Source organism: Erpetoichthys calabaricus, chromosome 6, assembly GCF_900747795.2.
Source record: "Erpetoichthys calabaricus chromosome 6, fErpCal1.3, whole genome shotgun sequence".
Taxonomy (NCBI): Eukaryota; Metazoa; Chordata; class Cladistia; order Polypteriformes; family Polypteridae; genus Erpetoichthys; species Erpetoichthys calabaricus.
This window is the reverse complement of record NC_041399.2, coordinates 162,898,206-162,920,433: the sequence shown is the minus strand read 5'-3', so window position 1 is coordinate 162,920,433 and position 22,228 is coordinate 162,898,206.

The following is a 22,228-nucleotide window of genomic DNA, read 5'->3' as shown; positions in this document are numbered from 1 at the left end:
TTTTCTGGAAAGTGACTTGAGTAAAAGTTTGCCCAGAAAACTGCTTACTATACTTACAGTCAATTCAGAACCCTTCACTCTTGGCAAACTTTATTGTGTTGAGATTTAATTTTAAATGGATACATTTCCCACTTTTGCCCATCAAATTAGACTCAATAACCCATAATGAAAAAGTAAAAACTTGTTTTCAGAATGATTTGCAAGTTTCTTAACAATTGAAAGTGGAAATCTCTTATTTACGTAAGTAAACAAAGACTCTTTGTTGTGTCACGCCAGATTGTGGTTAGGTGCATCCCGTTTGCTTTAATTGTCCTTAAGATTTATTTAGAACTTGATTGGAATCCATCTGTGAACATCATTTGGAAATGCTCACGCCTGTGTTTATAAGATCCCACAGTTCAAGCTGCATGTCAGGATAAAAATTCAAGTCCAAGAAAAAGGAACTCTCTGTAGACCTCCATTATAACATTGTGGTGAGACATAGATCAGGGCAATGATATAAAACCATTCCTAAAGCTTTTGGTGACCCCAGGAGCACAGTGGCCTCAGTAATTGAAATGGAAGAAATTTGGAACCACCAGGACTCTTTCTGGAGTTGGCCATATGGCCAAAATAAATAACTGGGCAAGAATGCCCTTTGTCAGGGAGATGACCAAGAACCCAATGGTCAGGGATTCAAAAGTCCTCTGTTGAGACTAGAGAACCTGTTGTAAGGATGACAATCTCAGCAGTACTCCGTCAATCAGATGTTTATAGTAAAGTGGATAACTCTGAGAGCAAGAGATTTCTGGTTTGACAAAATTCAATTTTCTGGGCAGATTTCCAAATACTGTGGCTGGCAATGACCAGGAACTGCTCATCATCTCCCTAATATCTTTCCAACAGTGAAGCATCTTGGTGGAGACAGCATCATGCCATGGTGGTACTTCTTAGTGGCAGGGAAAGGGAGACTGGTCAGAAGTGAATGAAGTTCCTGGAAGAAAACCTGCATGAGATTGTGCATGACCTCAGAATGGGGAACGGTTCACCTATCAGCATGACAATGTCTCAAAGCCTACAGCCAAGACAATGCTGAAGTGGCTCTGGAACAAGCATCTGACTGTCTTGGAGTGTCTCAGCCAAAGCCCAGACAAACCCCTTCGAACTTCTGTGGAAGCATCTAAAGATGGCAGTTTATGCTTTCCATCCAGTCTAATGGAGCTTGTGAGGATCTGGCAGGAAGAACGGGATAAACTGGACAAGTCCCGGTCTGCAAAGTTTGTAGAGACTTACCCAAGAAGAATTAAAGCTGTAAATGCTGCCAAAAGGGCTTCTACAAAGTACCTAACTAAAGGAGTGAAAAAGTATATGAATGAGAGGGGGTGGAGTGATGAGATGTTGACAAAATGTCATCTAGAGTGTATTGATTGGTTTTATCTACTAGATGGCAAGAAGGACTGCAAGATGAAAGTTGCACAACCATTCATTCACCTTACAGTATTGCTTCAAATACCAGTTGTTAGTCTTGTTTAAAAAAAGTCTTGTATAAAAAATATATATATTAAAATATACATATATATGTGTATATATATATATATATATATATATATATATATATATACTAGCAAAATACCCGCGCTTCGCAGCGGAGAAGTAGTGTGTTAAAGAGGTTATGAAAAAGTAAAGGAAACATTTTAAAAATAACGTAACATGATTGTCAATGTAATTGTGTTGTCATTGTTATGAGTGTTGCTGTCATATATATATACATATACACATATATTTTTTATATATATATTTTTTATATATATATATATATATATATATATATATATATATATATATATATATATATACACATATATACATACATACATATACACACATAGATGCACTTACAATAACATAGAAATCAATATAAACAACATTAACATCATTATCATATGAGAATATGAAGTAATATATAAGAAGCACATTTCATATAAATATAAATAATTAAACAGTAAAATCTTCTTGTATAATTTGCTACCGTGGCTTTTCGTTGGTCTGTCCAGGATATTTAAATCACCTGTAGCTTGCAAACTGTTTCACCTATTGACTTGAAATGTGGTACACATATAATACGTCACGTCTGCTATCCGCTTTATGGGTGATGATTGTATTACTCTTTTTATGTTTATTTTATTTTAGAATCAACTCCTATCTGCGCACACCAGGGCGGCCGTGGGCAGATGCGTATGGTGTATTCACTCCATGTTATCGTGCATTGCGCTGTCACTGGTATTTTGATAAAAGAATTTGAACAATATATAAGAAGCGTATAAATTATTAAACAGTAAAACATTAACATTTAAGAAGTAAAGTTACATTGAGTACTACTGCAGTGCCTTCGGGTATACCTCATTTTTTCTTTGCCCATTACATGCTTAAATGTATACATTTTTTGGTGTACCTACCCGAGAACACGCGACATATAACCGACCGTGTGAGAAGCATGGATTTTAAAGAAGCGTTGAGTTCATCTGCTGGTCTCCCTCGTGGAATAACTGGTAATGTTTCACTAAAATCTACAGCGAGTAAAACGACATTACCTCCTTTTTTTTTTGTACGATCTCTGAGATGTTGCTTTTTTCGGTTCAAGGCTTCATAAGCTCTTTTATGTTCCATGGTGTACTTAATAAGTACTAATTATCCCAAACCATCATCTTTGAATGTTGCAAGACTTTCGCCTTGTATGTAGATCGGGGTAATTACATTCATTGCATTCCTAGTCTGAATCACAATCTGATTGTATGGGTGGTTACCTGGCACTGTAGGGTTGCCACCCGTCCTTTAAAATACGGAATCGTGCCGCGTTTGACAATGAAATTGCGCGTCCCGTTTTGAATCAATACTGGACGGGATTTATCCCATATTTTTGTAATCATTTTTTTTTTAAAGCAGCGTCTCATGCAAATCATCCCACACGCATTTTATGAAGATGCCTCCTTTCCTACTTTTGATTGGGTAATACTTGATGTCATCGTTAGTTTGATTGGTGTTTTTAACTGTCCAGTGAGGAGGGCGTGTCTTTTAAGTACAGTCTGCAAAGTGTTGGCACTGAGATGTGGCGTCAGCGCCATACTTGAAGCCCCTAACGTTGCGGTCAGCAAGTCTGCTAACATCCGCCATGTGCCGTCTTTCAGTTGCGAGAAGCAGATCATAGAATGGTTGAAACTGTTGCCCCTAACGTTGCGCCACGGCGTGTGCTTCGTTTATACCTCGTGTCTTCTCATTAAACTTTTATCTCGCGAATATGTTATTGCAATCCGCAGCGGGAGCGTTTCTATAAACTTTATTTAAACTTACGTTTTACACCGTGGTTTGTTTCCCTTATGAACATGCTTGTATGCTTAACTCGCTCCGTTCTCAATTGTTTAATTAATTTTTTGCTCTTCGCTGTTTGTGGCTGTTCCTCCATTTCCCCCTACTTCGTTCTTTTATCTCGCGAATATGTTATTGCAATCCTTAACGGGAGCGTTTCAATAAACTGATTGAAAATAGTTTTGCATTTACCTTTTTAGTAAAAGGCGAGCTTTTAAGCCTGAGAAATCACCCCGTAAATGCACACGTTTAATTGGACATGTGTTAATATGTATGGTTACACAGTATTAAAAGACAGTGAACAACGTCAGTTACCTTTGTTCCCGCGTTTGATAAAAGGTGAGCTTTTAAGCCTGAGAAATCACCCCGTAAATGCACACGTTTAATTGCACATGTGTTAATATGTATGCTTACACAGTATTAAAAGACAGTCAAAAATTAACGTCATTTACCTTCGTTCCCGCGTGTGACTCGTGCTGTAAATCTCTTCCTTGTTTTTAGTTCACGTGATTACGTAGGAGGCGTGATGACGCGATACGTGACTCCGCCTCCTCCATTACAGTGTATGGACAAAAAATATGTTCCAGTTATGACCATTACGCTTTGAATTTCGAAATTAAACCTGCCTAACTTTTGTAAGTAAGCTGTAAGGAATGAGCCTGCCAAATTTCAGCCTTCTACCTACACGGGAAGTTGGAGAATTAGTGATGAGTGAGTCAGTGAGTGAGTGAGTCAGTCAGTGAGGGCTTTGCCTTTTATTAGTATAGATATATATATATATATATATATATATATATATATATATATATATATATATCGTCACACATATGTGTGCATGGGAGGCAAAACAGGGTAATTCCATGCCCCAGACCACAAGGTGGCAGAGTGCACTAACCCTTTCTCTCTTTCTACTGCAGACCAACTGCGGGAAATTCTGCCTGCATCCTATGATGTTACATCCGGTTCCGGGCCCAATGACGCCACTTCCTGTTATGGTTCCGATGACATCATTTTCCCTATCCTGCTTTAAAAATGCCATTTTGTTTGTTACAAGTTGGTTCAGTTGTGGATTAATCTCTGTAAAGAGATACTGTTGATTTTTTTTCTTTGCTTACAGACATATCTTCAAGTATAGGGGGTGGCTATCCCAAACCTTTTTGGTGTGTCTTTCACATCATTTCACAATATATATACTTATATTATACATATATATAGTGATGGACAACTGGAACACCATCATAAGGGAAGAACCAGGGGAAAGAGCTTACACAGAGTAGTACCTACCTTGGGTTCACAGAGGGCAGTCCCCCTGTCTTGCTACAGTATGGAACATGGAAGCTCAACTCTTTTGAGGCCTGTGGCCACCACCAAGGGGCATATGGGGAACGGAAGAGCCGCCACAGAGCGTACACCCAAAAGTACGCCTAGAAGGAGGTCACGGGACAATAAAAACAGCCACCTCGTTCCACACCGGGACCCAGAGTCAGGAGGTGGAGCACAAAGCTTGCTGGAAGAAGAGTGGAGGTGAAAGAGAGAAAGAAGACAGAGTACTGTGTTGGTTAATTGTGGTTGAATATTATATACTATGCATTGGTGGGAAAGTGTTGGGAAGAGTTTCCCACCACTGAATAAAGTCTTATGTGTGTTGCTGGTCTTGTGTCTGTATCTACTTGTATCATATATATATATATATGATTTAGAAATAGTGTTCTGCACTGTCAGGTGAAGAAGTTGTAATTTCCATAAGTGATATCAGTTACATCACTTACAGATGTTAGTCATATCAGATGTGAGTTACAGAAATATCACTGTAAAAGTTCCTGTAACTATTTTTTGAGAAGACTATCCACAGCTTGTTCCATGGGATTCCTTTGGATCGGACTTGTCCTGGAAGATACTACTGACTATAGGCCAGTTAATCTTTTCAAGTTGTGTTCTTCTGGAGAGTGTCTTTGAACTGATGAGTGTGGGAAGAAACATGTGTGAAGAACATTTTTTTTGCATGTTATCACCACATTCCTGTTTCTCAAGGTGGGAATGCACAACTAAGAAAGAGGTGAAGGGTTATATGGCACAGCAAATTAAGAATGGATTTGACTGGTGGTATAATTACAGGTAAAATGACACTGGTCCACAAGTGAACTTTCTCCAGGCTTATTTCAACAGGAGTTGCCAAGTAATAGATATGTGCTCCTGTACAGTTTTTACACACTTTTGTGACAATTAAGAGCATCCTCAGAAGGATGAACCAGAAAATAAGTGTTAATACAAGATCCAGAACCTACTTCATTTTACATGGCCAGCTTACAGGCTTGCATATCAATCTTCCAAGAGGTTGAGTCAACGGTAGACTCGAGGGGCCAGATGTGATTCTCAAATGCAAATACATTTCTGGGGACAACCCGTTAAAAGCTTCTATTGAAAAGCAGCTAAATTCTGCATTGCAAAGGCTACACTCACTTCTTCCTAAAACACCCGTCCCCAATTTCTCCAGTTGGTGCATTTTAAACCAATGCCAGGGTATCAGGAAGAGATCAAAAACTACTAAACAGAAGTCTTGAAGCTGAGAGAAAATGAAAACTTAAAACTACTGTTGTTATAGCCTACATTCAGGAACTCAGTAGTACCAAGGTAGATAACTGAAGCTTAATAATTAATTTGTACATTGCAATGAGAACTGCGACAGAAGAGACAGAGACACATACACACACATACGTAGACCACTGCAGCTACTGGACTTCACATGTCTGAGAAGTGCATCTGTCTACTTCGAAAGCTTTCTGACATTTTAACAACTGAATCTCTATATGACATAAGAACAGAAAACAGAGTCTAAATTGAGTTTAGAAAAGCAAAGTAGTGTAAGGATAAACAATGTGTTAAAATGCTGCAGCTATTTTGTCACAACATGTTTGCCTTTCCAATTAGAGAATAACGTTACATTTATTTAGTTAGTCATTTAGATGTGCAGTCAGAAGGTGGATGCTGTGTGGCCTTCTCCCTGGTGTAATTATGCAGATTTCTTGATTCAGGTGTTTTGAGTATGAAATCTGTATCACTGGTGGCTCTTCGTTTTCAGCTCTCTTAATGGCAGTCCTTTTAACAGGGTGTGTCATACCGTTTACTTCAAATGCATATTCTGCATTTCATATTTTCATTAATAAAGCAGACAGTTCTTTCAAGCACACATCAATGTCTGCACTATCATCATAGCACAAAACACCTGTAACAACATAATTTTTACGATTGTCCCTCATCCATTGATGCCATTGAATCCCAATGTATAATCTGTTGATATAGAAAGGTTTTTCCCTTGTAACAGGTTATGCTTATTTTTAGAGCATGTTTTGTTTATTTTTAAAATGTGTAATGTGCTGTTTGCACACACATCATACATGTATATGTCTAACAGATGTTTTTAGGAGACTTTTCGACTGTAGATGGCTCATTGTAAACCTCTGATCTTTGCAGTCCAAAATCATTGCCTCTATTTTGAGTACTTCCTTCATGAAACATTAAATTAGTTTAGAAATGTGACACTCAGGGAGCTGTCTAATCATTCCCACCCAATTTTAAGCACTCATAGTTGTCTCCAGACGTATATATTATACTGTACATCTGGCTTCATGAAGATTAAGTCAAAGGAATGTATAAATGCCAAACAAATCCAACTAAGTATGTCATCAAAACCTTTGCACTGGCAAAGGCAAAAAATGACTTAATTTGATATCACATTATGCAATTTCAGTCAAGGTTATGACTTAAAATTTCTAGAAAAGTCTTCAGATGTGATATTGCCTTTACACTGGCAAAAGCAAGACAACTCAGGTTGTTTTTGGATTTGTTACAAAGCTTTAAGAAGGTGGAGCATATAGCATATATCGACAGTTTCCACGCTACCTGAGTTACTTCTTGAGTTGCAGTGTAAATGAATTCACCTGTGGTACAGCAAAGTGTCATGAAATGATAAAATTGGTGCAAGTCCTGAAAAAGAGCAAAACCAGTCCAGGACCTTCACTAGTTTGCCTAGAGACAGGCCTTACCCCAAACTCAAAATGCAGTTTTCAAGACATACTCAGGCCTAAAAATGGGGCCCAGGCTTTTTTAACTGTTCAAAAATACTTGTAAATGTTCCAGATATACTGTATAAAGAAGCCCTTCAAGCAAACATCTGGCTTAAAGAATAAGGCCATGAAGAATCTTTATAAATAATTTATTCAAAAAATAAACAAAAATAAATGAAAGACAAAGAAAATGCAAAGGTAAGCAAAAAGGGATGCCTAAAAAGGCATTCCAATGCAAACAGGTCCAATCCTTGATCCAGGAATTGATAACCAAAAACAGAAGAAGAAATCCATAAATCAGAAATAATAAAATAGTGTCACGCTTGGGTCACAGATTTGCACAGAAACACAGGAGATGGTAGAGACAGCAACTTTATTCAAACACTTCAAACAAACATTTCTCTCTTTGAAAACGGGTGTGGAACCCCAACAGGAGCGGTGGATGTCTGGAGGAGGAGAGAGAGACAAGCAATCAGCCAAAAAGGACAGGTGCTGTTCAGGCTTTTAAGTATGCGAAGCACCGTGTGAGAAACATATCACACGACAGAGCAGTCGTATCAGTCCAATAAGTAAGGGAGCAATGTGAAGGCAGACTGTCAGTGTTTAACAGGGGGGTTTTGAGGAGCATCGGTGTCTTCTAGGGGTGCGTTCAGCCCCCCTGCTCACAATAGTATACTCACAGATATGCACTTCCCAACAGTCCCCAAAGAAGCTCTGTCAGGACCACCTCCACAACTTCAACACAAATGCTGCGGCCTGTCACACAGTAGTGACATTATGGTGGCACCACCTTAAATACACAATACATTCATATTAAATCATACACAAACAATATTAACAAACATTGAAGAATAACAAAACAAAATGTCAGCTAATAATTCAAATATAATTGGAAAAAAGGATAATACGCTGAACCCAAAGAATAAACCCTGGCTGAAACATAACACAATGGATAACTGATAAAATATGCTGTTGCAACTGAAACCATACAACCCAAAACTAATATGCTGTGATGTGCCAGTTTTGTGTGCGCCAGTTAAATGTTGGCACCCATATGGCAGGATATACAAAGTAAAAACAGTACATGTGAGAAAGTAATCTGCCAAAAGGGAGGTCTGTAAGGATGGGTGGTAGACAAACTTGTGGCAAATCTAAAAATGTCTGGTACTGATTGACTGGATCAAATGTTAGGGACATATGCTTTTGCTCACAAGTGCATGAAGTGATACTTGCTGTCTATCACAAAGTGTCATACTAATAAATGGACTCCTAATTGCCAACAATGGGAAAAAATGAATGCTGCCAACTCTGGCAAAAAAACTATAGATGGTTTGCTTTCTGAATTATATTTCAGTTGAAACTGCAAGGCAAGATGAAGCAGAACATCCCAGAAAGAACTGCCAAACAGCCATGTATGAGATCAAGATGTTCAATCCAGACTGTGTAGTCTGAAGCAGCAGGCAGGAAGAAACAGCCCCCACAGTGCAAGACACTTTTCAAATGCATGCAACTGTTTGCCTTGACAGGGAATCATACACTTGAAAATGATCATGCATAGAGAATACAGAATGCACATGTCTTGAGAAATAAAAAAGTAATTTGGTACCTTTCACAAAAAGTTAATTTTTCTGCAAAAACCACAAAAACACAGTTACGGTTATGAGTGTTAAACAGCGAATTAAACTTGTTTCTTTTACAGAGGGCATGCTACACCCCTAAAAGACACATTAAAGCTTTTAAAAATGGTCAAGAGCAAACAATTGAATGTACTTAGGCTGTTTGAGGAGGACTATGCACTCTGAATGAAATCCATGAACTACATAACATTGCTTGTAAACTAAGCAGAAAGCCCTCAGTTTCTGCATTGATTTTGAAATTAATTATAAATCTAGTGTGGATTTGCTTTGTAAATAAATGAAGTTCAAGGTAACAGAAATTTGGAATTTGGTTGTGAGGTACAGGTTAGGGAAGAGCAGTAAGTTCATTTTCAAGTCCTTTTTTAGTGTTTGTGTTTACTGTTATGTATTTTGCATTAATCTAATGAGTAACCTTAAAAGAATTGTGATCAAAACAGCTAATTAACATGCTAATTATAAATTAATTAGACATCCATCATACTCTCATACAGAAACCTGAAATCCAGTTTGGAAGCACATAACAAATAAAACTCACTTGCACACTAGGGGTAGCAATCGTTAGAGACCTTTCAATTTGATATTACAATGATTTTTGCATGCAGGTTCGATATATGTTGCCATCAATTCAATGCTGTGGCTTATTGTTGATTTTTTTATTGCAAAGAGAATTTATCTCCAACTTGACATTTTCAAGTCATTGTGAGAGGTACTTGTGGTGGATTGCCGGCTTCTTACTCCGGCCTTCACCCCCAGGCCGCCAGGAGGAGCTCTCCGGACAGCGTGGACGTGCCCCAAGTTCCAGCAGGGCCTCATGGACTATGTAAGTTTTATACGCAGCCCTGCTGGATACCTTGGGGGCCACCAGGCGTCGCTGTAAGGGGGCTCGTGGGCTCTTTTGTACCCTATAACCCAGGAGTACGTCATGGTCACGTGACAGGAAGAAACGACATGCTCCCGGGTTGAAGAAAAGGACTATTTACCCTGACCCGGAAGGAATAAGGAACTGTGGACTGTTGGAAAGGAACACCTTCGGGTCAGGGTGTTAAAAGGACTGTGGGAAAGCCCAGACACTGAGCTGAGCTGGGAGGTAGGAGGGCGAAGTGTCTGGGCGAGGAGGAGAGTATTGAGTATTTGTAAGAAGTATTATATGAGTAGTGTGGTGTGTAGAGTGCTTGGTGCACAGTATTATTATTTAATAAATAATAATTACACTTTTATCCGGTGTTTGGAGTGGTACCTGAGGGTCCGAGAGGTGGACAAAGGGCTTATCTGCTACACTGGCATAGTCGGCAGGATTCTCTGGCCGTCTGTTGGCAGGGGACCAGTAATTTATTCAAATATTGTGTATGCAGACGACCCCAAGAAGGTCCTGCTTCAATACACGGAGGTGCAAACACCTCTCACTATAGAGAGCGCTACGATGGTGATGTCTCGTCGCTTACTGGTACAAAATGGGGAAAAAATCCAGAAGAAAGAATGAGCGAGCTCAGACAATACAGAAACTTGCAGAAATGTGGCCACCGGAGGACGCCGTGACGCTGTGGTCTTACCTGACGGGTCCTGCGGAAACCAGGGTCGAAATCGACGCAGTGAGAGAGCACTGGCTAAGGCAACAACAAAGCAGTGAAGAGCTGACTGTACTGGAGCCTGAAACAATCCCTCATACGTCGGAGGTATGTGTCGCGACAATACCCGAGGCACAAGGAACTGTATTTTCTTATTTTACAGAAGCCGAACGGTTCGGGAAAGCCTATGAGAAAGACGCATGCCTCATACCTGGGCAAGATGGCCGCGATGATGAGGAGTCTGTAGATGGACAGCTGGAGAGCTTATTCAAGGACGATGATCACGTGGACCATCCTGGTGCAGGCTGGGAACGACGTGGGATAAACACGAAGTCACCTGACCTGGGAGGGGGCCTGTTTATTCGCAGACACGCGTCGTGTGATCGTGCGCGATGAGTACCGGGATATAGAAGGTCAGTTGCGGTCTGTCACTGAGGTCGTCTTTCCCCTGACGACTCCGGACTCCCTGAAGGGGAAGGGGGAGGCGAGCAGAGCAGCGCCGAGCATAAAGAAAGGTAAAGAGGGGGCGGGATGTAGCTGAAGGGTCTGCCATTAAAAGAAAAAAGACAGATCTCAGCCGCCTCGGAGTAGCCAGCCGTCCCTCTGAAGACTCCAAGTCCCAGAAGCCTTTGCGCAACCCAGCCGAGCACGTGCCAGGGACGGACGTGCTCATTGGTTCCCGGCCGGCAGGTGAGGAAAATAAGGAAACAAACTTACCTCCAGATGAATTAAGTAACTTGGTGGACTTACGGGAGCTCGAGAAATACCTCGAGCCCGTGTATACTTTCTTTCAGGGACTGAAGGAAGTGAAAGCACGAGTGGAGCAGCTGGGAGCTACAGCCGAGGCACCACTAAAAGGACTAATGGAATACCTGCAGCGATTAGGCCGAGAAGCCCCGGTCTCCATTGATTCGGCGGTGCAGGTGAGTGAAATCTGTACCGTATATCATAAGGGGACCCAGTGCGAGCCGGCCCCGCGGTTGATAAGTAGCGGGTGCCAGAGCACTGCGAACCCGACAATAGAGTGTGGCACAATAACCGAGTGGTCGGGGGAGGGAGCGATCAAGCCGGGGCATGCGTGTGATGCGGCCTCCCGGAGCGAGTCGCCACTCCTGATCCCAACCGGTGTAATAAGGGAGTTGTCACTAGTAACCGGAGGGGCGGGGTAAGCGGCGATCTCACCAGTACAGCTAAACAGTGCTGTTACCCGGAGCGATGCGGTGCTAATGATGTCGCCTCCTAAGAAGCACAAGTCAAAGGGCGTGCAGACAGCAAGGAGTCTCTCTCTTTCCCATGGAGAGCCTCAAGCTGTGCACAAGCCCCAGAGTAAGCAGGAGATCCCCAGACAGAAACGCGGGTCTCCTGACAGGGTGGAGAAACGGGCTGAGAGCAGCAAAGCGGCTGTAAACCCCTCCTTAGCGGAGGAAAGGGTGGAGTTAACCAAATTCCCGAGATGTTTCAGGTCCCAGGGAAGAAGACAACCGGGAGGACGAAGGCGTTGCTACTACTGCCATCAGCCGGGCCACGCTTGGCTTAGTTGTCCTCGGAGGACAGGGGAATGGAGGGACAGACGATACACCGTTCCCCCGAGGTTCTCTGGGGGGTCTAGACAGCACAGCCGAAGCCCGACTGACGCGTCCTCCTGTAGGAGGACGTCCCTCGCGGGGATCGACGCTCTGCCCCAGTTGTCGTCGCTAAGGGGGGGGAACTGTGGTGGCTTGCCGACTTCTTACTCTGGCCCTCACCCCCAGGCCGCCAGGAGGAGCTCTCCGGACAGCGTGGACGTGCCCCAAGTTCCAGCAGGGCCTCATGGACTATGTAGTTTTTATACGCAGCCCTGCTGGATACCTTGGGGGCCACCAGGCGTCGCTGTAAGGGGGCTCATGGGCTCTTTTGTACCCTATAACCCGGGAGTACGTCATGGTCACGTGACAGGAAGAAATGACGTGCTCCCGGGTTGAAGAAAAGGACTGTTTACCCTGACCCGGAAGGAATAAGGAACTGTGGACTGTTGGACAGGAACACCTCCAGGTCAGGGTGTATAAAAGGACTGTTGGACAGGAACACCTCCAGGTCAGGGTGTATAAAAGGACTGTGGGAAAGCCCAGACACTAAGCTGAGCTGGGAGGTAGGAGGGCGAAGTGTCTGGGCGAGGAGGAGAGTATTGAGTATTTGTGAGAAGTATTATATGAGTAGTGTGGTGTGTAGAGTGCTTGGTGCACAGTATTATTATTTAATAAATAATAATTACACTTTTATCCGGTGTTTGGAGTGGTACCTGAGGGTCCGAGAGGTGGACAAAGGGCTTATCTGCTACACTGGCATAGTCGGCAGGATTCTCTGGCCGTCTGTTGGCAGGGGACCAGTAATTTATTCAAATATTGTGTATGCAGACGACCCCAAGAAGGTCCTGCTTCAATACACGGAGGTGCAAACACCTCTCACTATAGAGAGCGCTACGATGGTGATGTCTCGTCGCTTACTGGTACAAAATGGGGAAAAAATCCAGAAGAAAGAATGAGCGAGCTCAGACAATACAGAAACTCGCAGAAATAATAATAAATAATAATTACACTTTTATCCGGTGTTTGGAGTGGTACCTGAGGGTCCGAGAGGTGGACAAAGGGCTTATCTGCTACATACTGTTAAATTTATGAATATTTTAAATTTCTGTTTTTATTGAGTCAACAAGTAAATTTCATAACTATATCCATATACTTACAGAAATGTACAGAATTTCACATATCACACACACTGTTGCAGTGGGTTAGCACACTGGTAATCAGCCTGTGCTGTGGAAGACCCAACAATATTCTCTTTTACAGCAAAGCTGAAGGGCTCTGGAAAACCCCATTGCCGTGTCTTCTTCTGAGTGTGTGCATAGCATTTAACATACGAAAAGCCAACCACCTGAGCTACAACAAGTATATTCACCGCGTTGACGGTGGCTGTTTTTCTTCAATTCCCCATTCCTCAGTAGACATTGCCATGTTAGCCATGGTATGACTTTCATGCACGACGAAGGTTTGTACGACATAAGTGGTTAAGTACTTCAGCTATATGATAGTCCATGAATCACATGTTAGGGCAACTCTTTCTGCTTCACAGGGTAAAATATTTTTAATTCTGTTTTAGCCTTGTTGTATATTTCAGGATCTGCTGTATCTGAGAAAAAGCACAAAGATGGAATAATGTGCTTGAGAGCATGAATCATGTTGCAGATTCCTGTATTCTCAACTATAGTGTATGGATGAAGGTCCTTCCAAATAAAATATGCAATATACTTTGTTATCTGTTTTTCCGTATCACAGCTGCTGGGGAATTTTTCTAAAGTTGTGCCCAGTGTGCTGCTTACTTGGCATAACTGTGGGCTTGGTGCCATCCAGAGTTTATCTCCAGATGGTGTCGAGCGAGATGCATGTGGATATGTTTTGCATTACCACAATACTTGACTGTGCTGTGGCAAATTTTGCATGTGGCCATCTCAAGTGTTCCATATACCTTGTGGAATCCAAAGCAAGTCCAGACTTTAGATTTAAGTTGAGGTGGCATCACATAAATCTGATGACAACCTTGAACAGTCATGTTCTCGTTTTCAGGGCAAGTGTTCCATCAGTAGTGATGTATAATGAACGAATGCGCTAGTTCTTTTGTCTCTGAACAAACTTACTGGCACAATGACATTAAAGAATGAATCTTTTTAAGGCATGCGCAGTACATGCTATGTTTTATATTGCATTCTGCAACAGTCCGGAGCTATCATCTTAACTTCACTTAAATGGCTGCTGTCTTCGGGAAACAGCCTATCAGTAAACTGTTTCAGCAAAACGGTCATGACGACAACTAGCCAATGACTGATTTGGTAGACGACACCAAGCACTTCCCATTGATTGGTTCTCCCTGACTGAGCGACTATGAGCGTCTCAGTACACTGACTTATTAAATGAACCAGTATACCCCTACTGGTCTGGAGAAGTTCATTCATGACCTGCAGACAAGAGACTCACAGTACAGTACACTGAACTAGTTCACCAAACAAACAGTTTGTGTACTAAACAGAGGAACAATCTGCAGACAAGAGAATCACAGTACATTGAATCTCAGTTTAGTTCACTGATGATATATGTATGGCAGATTGCATCAGAAAGGACGGGATATCAAAGAAACAAGTTGCTGGAGATTAATCCAAAACTAAAATAATTTTATTTAGTCATATTTCAATGTTCTCACAGTTTTATCAAGATGTGTGCACTATTCTAAGGTTCTATTTTGTATGATTTTTTTTTTCTATTCATTGTTGAAATTGTATTTATTGTCAAAATTATTATTATTATTATTATTATTATTATTATTATTATTATTATTATTATGTGTAAATTACTTGTTTTGTTGCTTGCTTTCTGTATTGTTTATATTGTTTGGTGTTTGTATTGTTACACTGTTATGATACTATTCTAGATTTTTAAACTAGAATATAGTTTGTTGTTTTTTAAGTGAACAAATCAGTGATTCAAAGATTCAAATCGTTTTGGTGAACTGATCCAAAAATGAATCTAATCACTAAACAGAGTCATTTTGCACATCGCTATCTGTCAGCAAAAGGTGTCCATATGAAGCAACCACATTTGGACAATATTGCTGGAACAGCATAAGTAAATGTATGTAGCATTGCAATAGCTACATCAGTAAACTGTTAAGATCACAACAGAAAATGCCTGGTTGCATACAACTTATTTAACTGTCTGTAGTAATTCCCATCATAACATGTTTTCTTGCATTTTGTTGATTGTTATGTTAGCATTTTTTAAAAGATTTTTTAGTCAGCCTAACAATTTAATATTGTGATTTGTAAGTGAATTGATTTTTCCCCCAACCCCTAGTGCACACCAACACCAGACAAGTTTAGGCTTACCAATCAGTGTAACTGGCTGGGAATGTGTCTGGGGCAAGATATTAGCCAGGACTCTCTACGTGTGAAGAAGCAGAACTCATAATCATCATCATTATGTACAGTCATTTGAAATGAGAAGAGCGTTTGTTAGGCCTACTTTTGTAACCTAGAGTGTCCAGAATTTGAACCACATACATTGGGGACAGGATTTTCCTTTTCTGAAGATTTGGGTTCGCCTTTCTCTCATTCTGCCACTGTCTTTTGTTCACCTTAACAGAGAGGTGGTTGATCTCAAAATGAAGTGCCCCTTGATGAATCCCACAATGCCAAAGGGGATATTCTTTGGGTAGGGTACGGACACTGATTAAGCCAGGACCGGTGTGTGGGGTGAGGCAGTGAGGCGACTGTCTTAGGTGGCACTTTAGTAGAGGTGTATTTTCATGTTCCATTATGTAATTTTTAAAATTATGAAGTTAAGAATGCAAAAAATTAGAGTTATGTATGAACCTTGAGAATTACATAAACGTTCAAACATAGTTTGCACAGCATCACTGAACCACAAGCTTCTGGGAGTTAAAATAATTCACACACATTTCATAGCTACAGGTTGTTGTGTGATATTGGTTTTCAGTTTCCTGATTTTCACACTTTATATTGCGTACATACTGATTATGTAATTTTGTAAAATGTTGTTAATTACTGCAGTGTTACTATATTCTCAGCCACATATCCAATGTCTATTTAGTGTCTCTTAAGTGTGCACTACTTGTGGTTAGTTAAATAGGGCAGTAAGGCACAATTTAGCTTGCGGGACAGTTAGAGGCTATGTCCACACTACTACATTTTCATTTAAAAATGAAATTTTTAAACACAAATGATCTCTGTTCATACCAGCATAATTTATCTACCGGAGTATGAAAGAAAGTAGCGAGCATGTTGATACAAGTTTGGGGATGTTGTGACATGTCTCAAGGTTACTTGTGCACAGCTGTGGCTCAGTGCAAGTCTAACATTCCAAAAGACAGGATTTCAGGAGAGTCCTCGTGCAAATCAAGTAAGAAAATGCTAGATTTAGAGCAACGTTCACTGATGTAATTTCTCACAAAGAAGGGAAAAAGCCAAAGGAGATCCATGAACGCATGACTGCAGTATATGGTCCATCATCCGACAAAGTAAACTTTTTCAGCAAGTAGTTTACATTGGGTAGAAAGTCCATTGAAGGTGACCCCCACACTGGACAGCCTATGGAAGCAACTTAAACAGAAAAATGCAAGAAAGTCGAGGATTTCATTTTGTCAGACAAATGAAAGGTTTCCTGAATAGCTGAAGAAATTGTCATCTTGGCAGGTACAGCTTGAAAAATAATTCATGAAAACAAGTGCTGTCAGGAGAACTTGGAGATGCTCCATGAAGACCAAGTGATTTTTTTTTCCTTGTTTGGTGACTGTATATGAAACCTGGGTCTATCACAGACATCCTGAGTCCAAAATGGAGTAAATGCAGTGGAAGAACAAGTCATCCCCCCACCCCAAAGAAAATTCAAGACAGATAAATCTGCAGGCAAAGTCATGGCAGCTGTCTTCTTGAATATTGAATGACTTTTGCTTCTGGAGTTCATGCCACACAAGACAACCTATACTGGGGAGAATTACACCAACACAATGATCCCGTTATGGCAAATAATCAAGGAGAAAAGATGAGGAAAACTCACAGCAGGCGTGCTGTTTCTTCACGACAACGTCACATCAATCACAGGCTGCCATCTGAGAATGTGGGTTCCAACAGCTGAACCATCCCGCCCTAAAGTCCTGACTTGGATCCCTCAGATTATTTCTTATTCTGAGTTTTGAAGAAATCTCTCAGTGGACAGCAGTTTTCAAGTGATGAAGACGTCAAAGCAGCTGTGATGTCCTGGTTTCAAGGTCAAACAGAAAATTTTATTTCAAAGGCGTTATAGTCATTGCAGGAAAAGTGGATGAAGTGTATGGACCTATAAGGGGACTATATTGAACAATAAAACAATTTTTTTTTTTAAATTGTTTCCTTTAGTACTGAGGTAGATGAATTATTGAACGCCCCTCATACTTTGGGAACGGCCTACACTTACTGTAAATATTTTTGTATATCTCTTGGACAGTCTTGGATCTAAGGTCAATATTAATGCTTGACACCAATATTCAGAGTAACACTACATGGGATAATACTATGCTATAAAAAATCAGTTTTATTATCCTGTACCCCACTAATTCACTTAATATAACTCAGTGGAAAACTCACAATCTATTATGTCTTAAACTGAAACAATACAAATTCTACTTATGAGGATCAGTGCAGACATTGTTCAGAATTGGGCAAGAACTCTTTAATGTAATTTTAAAGTGAGCATGGTGGCCTGTCCTGAACTTATTTGCTTGTTTGCTGTTTGGTTCGATATGCAGAACCACTTTAGTTGGACTCTCTTGTCGTATAGAACTCCACATTGGGTGGGGGTTGAATGGTGAGCTTCATAGATGTCTTTGGAACATATTATTGTGTTTTTGACATTCACATTGAAGACATTCAGGCTAAGGATGGTAGTGTGGTGACCATGTAAATGATACCACGCTGATTGACCTTCTTCACAATGGCGACAAGTCTGCTTATAGACGGCAGGATGAGCAGCTGGTTTTCTGGTGCAGTCCAAACAATCTTGACTTCAGTACTCAGTAGACTGTTAAAATGATTGAACACCTTCCACGCTGTCCTTCCCACAAACACTGGTGCTTAGGTCATTACTGTTAAGTGTACAGAGTACAGTGAAATTCTTAAGGATATGTGCTAATTAACATGTAACACGTTGCAACTTTGTGGTGCTATGTCAAGTGAATAAAAACAGTCTCTCAACTTTTTTGGTGTCATGATCTGCTTTTTCCCCTATAAATGCCTTCACAACCCACAAAGAAGAGGGGTGCTCCTGGCAAATCAAGCCTGGAGCAGAGACCCACAATGGCCACCTGTTACCCACAAACAATATAAACAATGGCAGCTTGCAGCCCACTGGCAGCGGCCCACAACCCAAAAATGGGTTAAGAATGTCTGAATAAAGCTCCCTTACTAACCTCAGAGGAGTCCTTCAAGATCCTGGGGATTATAATTTCTCTGAATCTGAAATGGGAAGATAAAATCAACTCCATTGCTAAGTTAGTTAAGAAAAAATGAAATGCTAAAACCATTTCTATTCTAGATCTTTGTTGTGATCACAAAGGTCCATGTTTCTCTTCAATAACTGTTTGCTTCAGAGCAATCACAGCTGATGACAAGGCCAGAATTCAATGCATCATTTGGTCAGCTCGGACTTGCCCAGTCCCTAAGATCTTCATTACTTCAGATCCAGGATGTCTGCTGGCAAGATTACAGCTGACCCTTCCCATCCTGGCCATCACATCTTCAAGACTCTTATCTGGGAAACGTTACAGGGCACTAAAGGTTAAAACAACATGGTGTAAAAACAGGATTTTCTCCCGATGCCATGGATCTTACTCATTTGTGATCTGTTTTTTTTTTTTTAAACAATTTATTGAATTTATTAAAAACAAATAATATTCCATACAAACAAGTCAAATTTTACAAAACTAAGCTCAGATCAAATCAGCCCCCACCCATGAGAAAGAGAGCTAGGCCAAAAGACTAAAACTTTAATAGTAGGAAAAATAAGTAAATAAATACATAAACAAATAAATAAAAATAATTAAAATAAATAAGGGAAGAGAATCCATTTGTGATCTGTTTCTGACAATCCATACCATGTTATAACTTTCACTAGATTATGTATTGTTAAAAATTGTTGGTATTTAATACTTTATAATCTTTTTAAGGTTTCTTATTATTGTTGAGTTATGTGTATTTATTTAATAAGTTAATGTTGGCAAACACTAACTCAAATCCATTGCTTTCCACATGAGTTTTATTTGTTCTATGTTCTACACAGGGCTGGCATTAGAATTTTAGCTGCCCAAGGTGAAGCTGTAAAAATCACACAACAAACCTTATATACCTTGTAATAATACAAGAAGACAATCATCAAGGTTTGGGGTTTTTAGCCCTGTATACTGTAAATTAAAGCAGGTCAAATATTTCCATGAAATCATAAGACAGAAAAAGATGGGTGGATTGACAATTTAAAGAGGCGGACCGGAAATTAGGAACGTGGAATGCTGGGAAGGCATGGTGGTGGATGGGTAGTGGATATCATAAGTGGGGGACCAGAGGAGAGAAGGGGACCCGGAAGTGTAGTTCTCTTGGTGGTCCGGGAAGTATTATGGCGGTGGCACTTTGTCTTTTCTATGGGAAAAGAGACAGAAAGGTTAGCACCCCGCCATTGTCCCCTGGCACGACTTGTTGTGATGCGCGTTGGGTCCTTAAGCTGCTCCCTATGCGCTCGGGCGTGACAACCTCTAAACATTTATAGGGGATAATTATACATGTTTGGACATAATAGCACCTTACACATAGGTCCGGTGCCACCATTAAGACTAATTAGGCATTCGCCTAGGGCTCATGGGTAAACCCAGGCGCACGGGTTAGCAACCGAACAGTCGGTTGGTGCACTAATAAGCTTGGCCTAGGGTACAAAATAACCTAGAACCAGCACTGTTTAATGAGGAGTTGGAGGGATTATGTCTGAACTTCCCAATCTATTTCAAGCAAGGAGATACTGTAGATGTATAATTGATTAAAGAGTGGGGTATGGGGGCCTGTATGGTAGTGCCAGCCCTGGCTCAACATGCTAGCTTACTACTGTTTGGTGTGCACTATTCACTTTGCATCTTGCATCACGCTTCTCCGTACATTTTCATATACAGTCAGCTCTGTACTAGCGAATGCATTATACATGTGTGTATAACCTAAGATTGGAGGGTGCAGTGGCTGTCCCTGGCTTAGACAGTATAGGCAGTGCCTAGAAGGGCTCACAAAGAGATGGAGACCATCTTGGGAGAGCTTGAGTTGCTTCTTGAAGAGGTGTTGGTGAGGCCAGTAGGGGGTGCTTACCCTGTGCTTTGGGTGTGGATCCCAATGACAGGGACACTGTGCTGCAAAGATGGTGCCATCTTTCAGATGAGACATAAAACAGAGGTACTGAACTCTCTGTGAGCTCTGGGCATCTTTTGTAAAGAGTAGGGCTTTTCCTAATGTCCTGCCTCCTAATCATCCCATCACTAATTATCTCAGTCACCTCTTCACCAACTAGTAACTGATGTGTGTTGAGTGTATTGGTGCAAAATGGCTGCCATCACATCACCCAGGTGGACTCTGTACATTGGTGGTGGTTAAATTGGTTTCCCCCCTCTCTATTTAAAGTACTTTGAATGTCTTGAACAGCACTATATAAATGTTCTTATAACACAGAGAAACTACAGTATATATGAAAGAGCAGAGCAGGCTCTTTTTTCATAGGACACTGCATTCCTTTAAAGTGGGAATTGACATATTTCACATTTTCTACAACTCTGTGATGGCCACAGTGATTTTTTACACTGTGTGCTGGGCTGATAACATCACTTCATGAGAGGCTCACTGAATCAATAAGCTAATTAAAAGGACAAATTCAGTTATAGAACACACTCTGGACACCCTGGAGGTCGTAGCAAAGGAGAGAATTCAAACAAACCTGAGTGCCAATTATGAACAATGCTGCACATCCAAGCCAAATTTCCCCCTGGGGACAAATAAAGTTCTATCTATCTATCTATCTATCTATCTATCTATCTATCTATCTATCTATCTATCTATCTATCTATCTATCTATCTATCTGGCAGTTGCCCTCTGTTGGGCATATTCGGCATTAATGTTTGTGAATGTATTTTGTAATGTATGTTATTCAATAACTAAATACATCTGCATGTTTCATTCCAACAGGTGTCACATTGCAAACTTTAGAATCAGTTTTGATAATCCAGTTTCAAATGCTGTGTAATTGTGGCAACAGTAAAACTGACACTATCACTTCATAAGCGCAAATTTAAATTTAAAAAAATCTACATAAGTGCATTTCTGTCCTTTTGACAGCTGCAATTGAAGAATGTTTGATTTCAGATGAAAGCAGTTTTGCTGAAATTCAAGAAAAGAGCTTACAAATGAGAGCTCAGGCCAAATCATGTTTGATCAACCTGTGATGTCAAACATAAATAGAGATAAGCGAGAAAGCACTTAAGACTGAGTGCGTCAAGTTCGACAAAATGAATCTATACAAAATATGATATTTTTTTGAATTATGTGAAAATTGTAATGAAGGTGATGAAGGTGTTAGAATTATCTTTGTTCCCTGGGGGAAATTTGGCTTTTTACAGAAGCTATTTAAATAGTATAAATTGATAAAAACATCAATAGACAGATATATATATATATATATATATATATATATATATATATATATATATATATATATATATTTATATATATATATATATACATACACAAACATAATATGATCTGAGCACACTCAATGCTGACTCAAAAGGAAGAAAGAAAACTTCTGACAGTTGGCAGTCACAGTCAGCAATGATGCATTATGCAGGCACATTGCTGTTAGTATAAATTTTTGAGCATACGAGACAATAAAGAATCAGAATTCAACTGAAATTTCATTTTAATTTTAACATCGACTGAAGTGCACCTCATAGATGAAGAGACCGGAGTGCAAGCTAGCAGAGCCAGCCTTCTCGTTTACTGAAAATCCATTCTACTCAAGT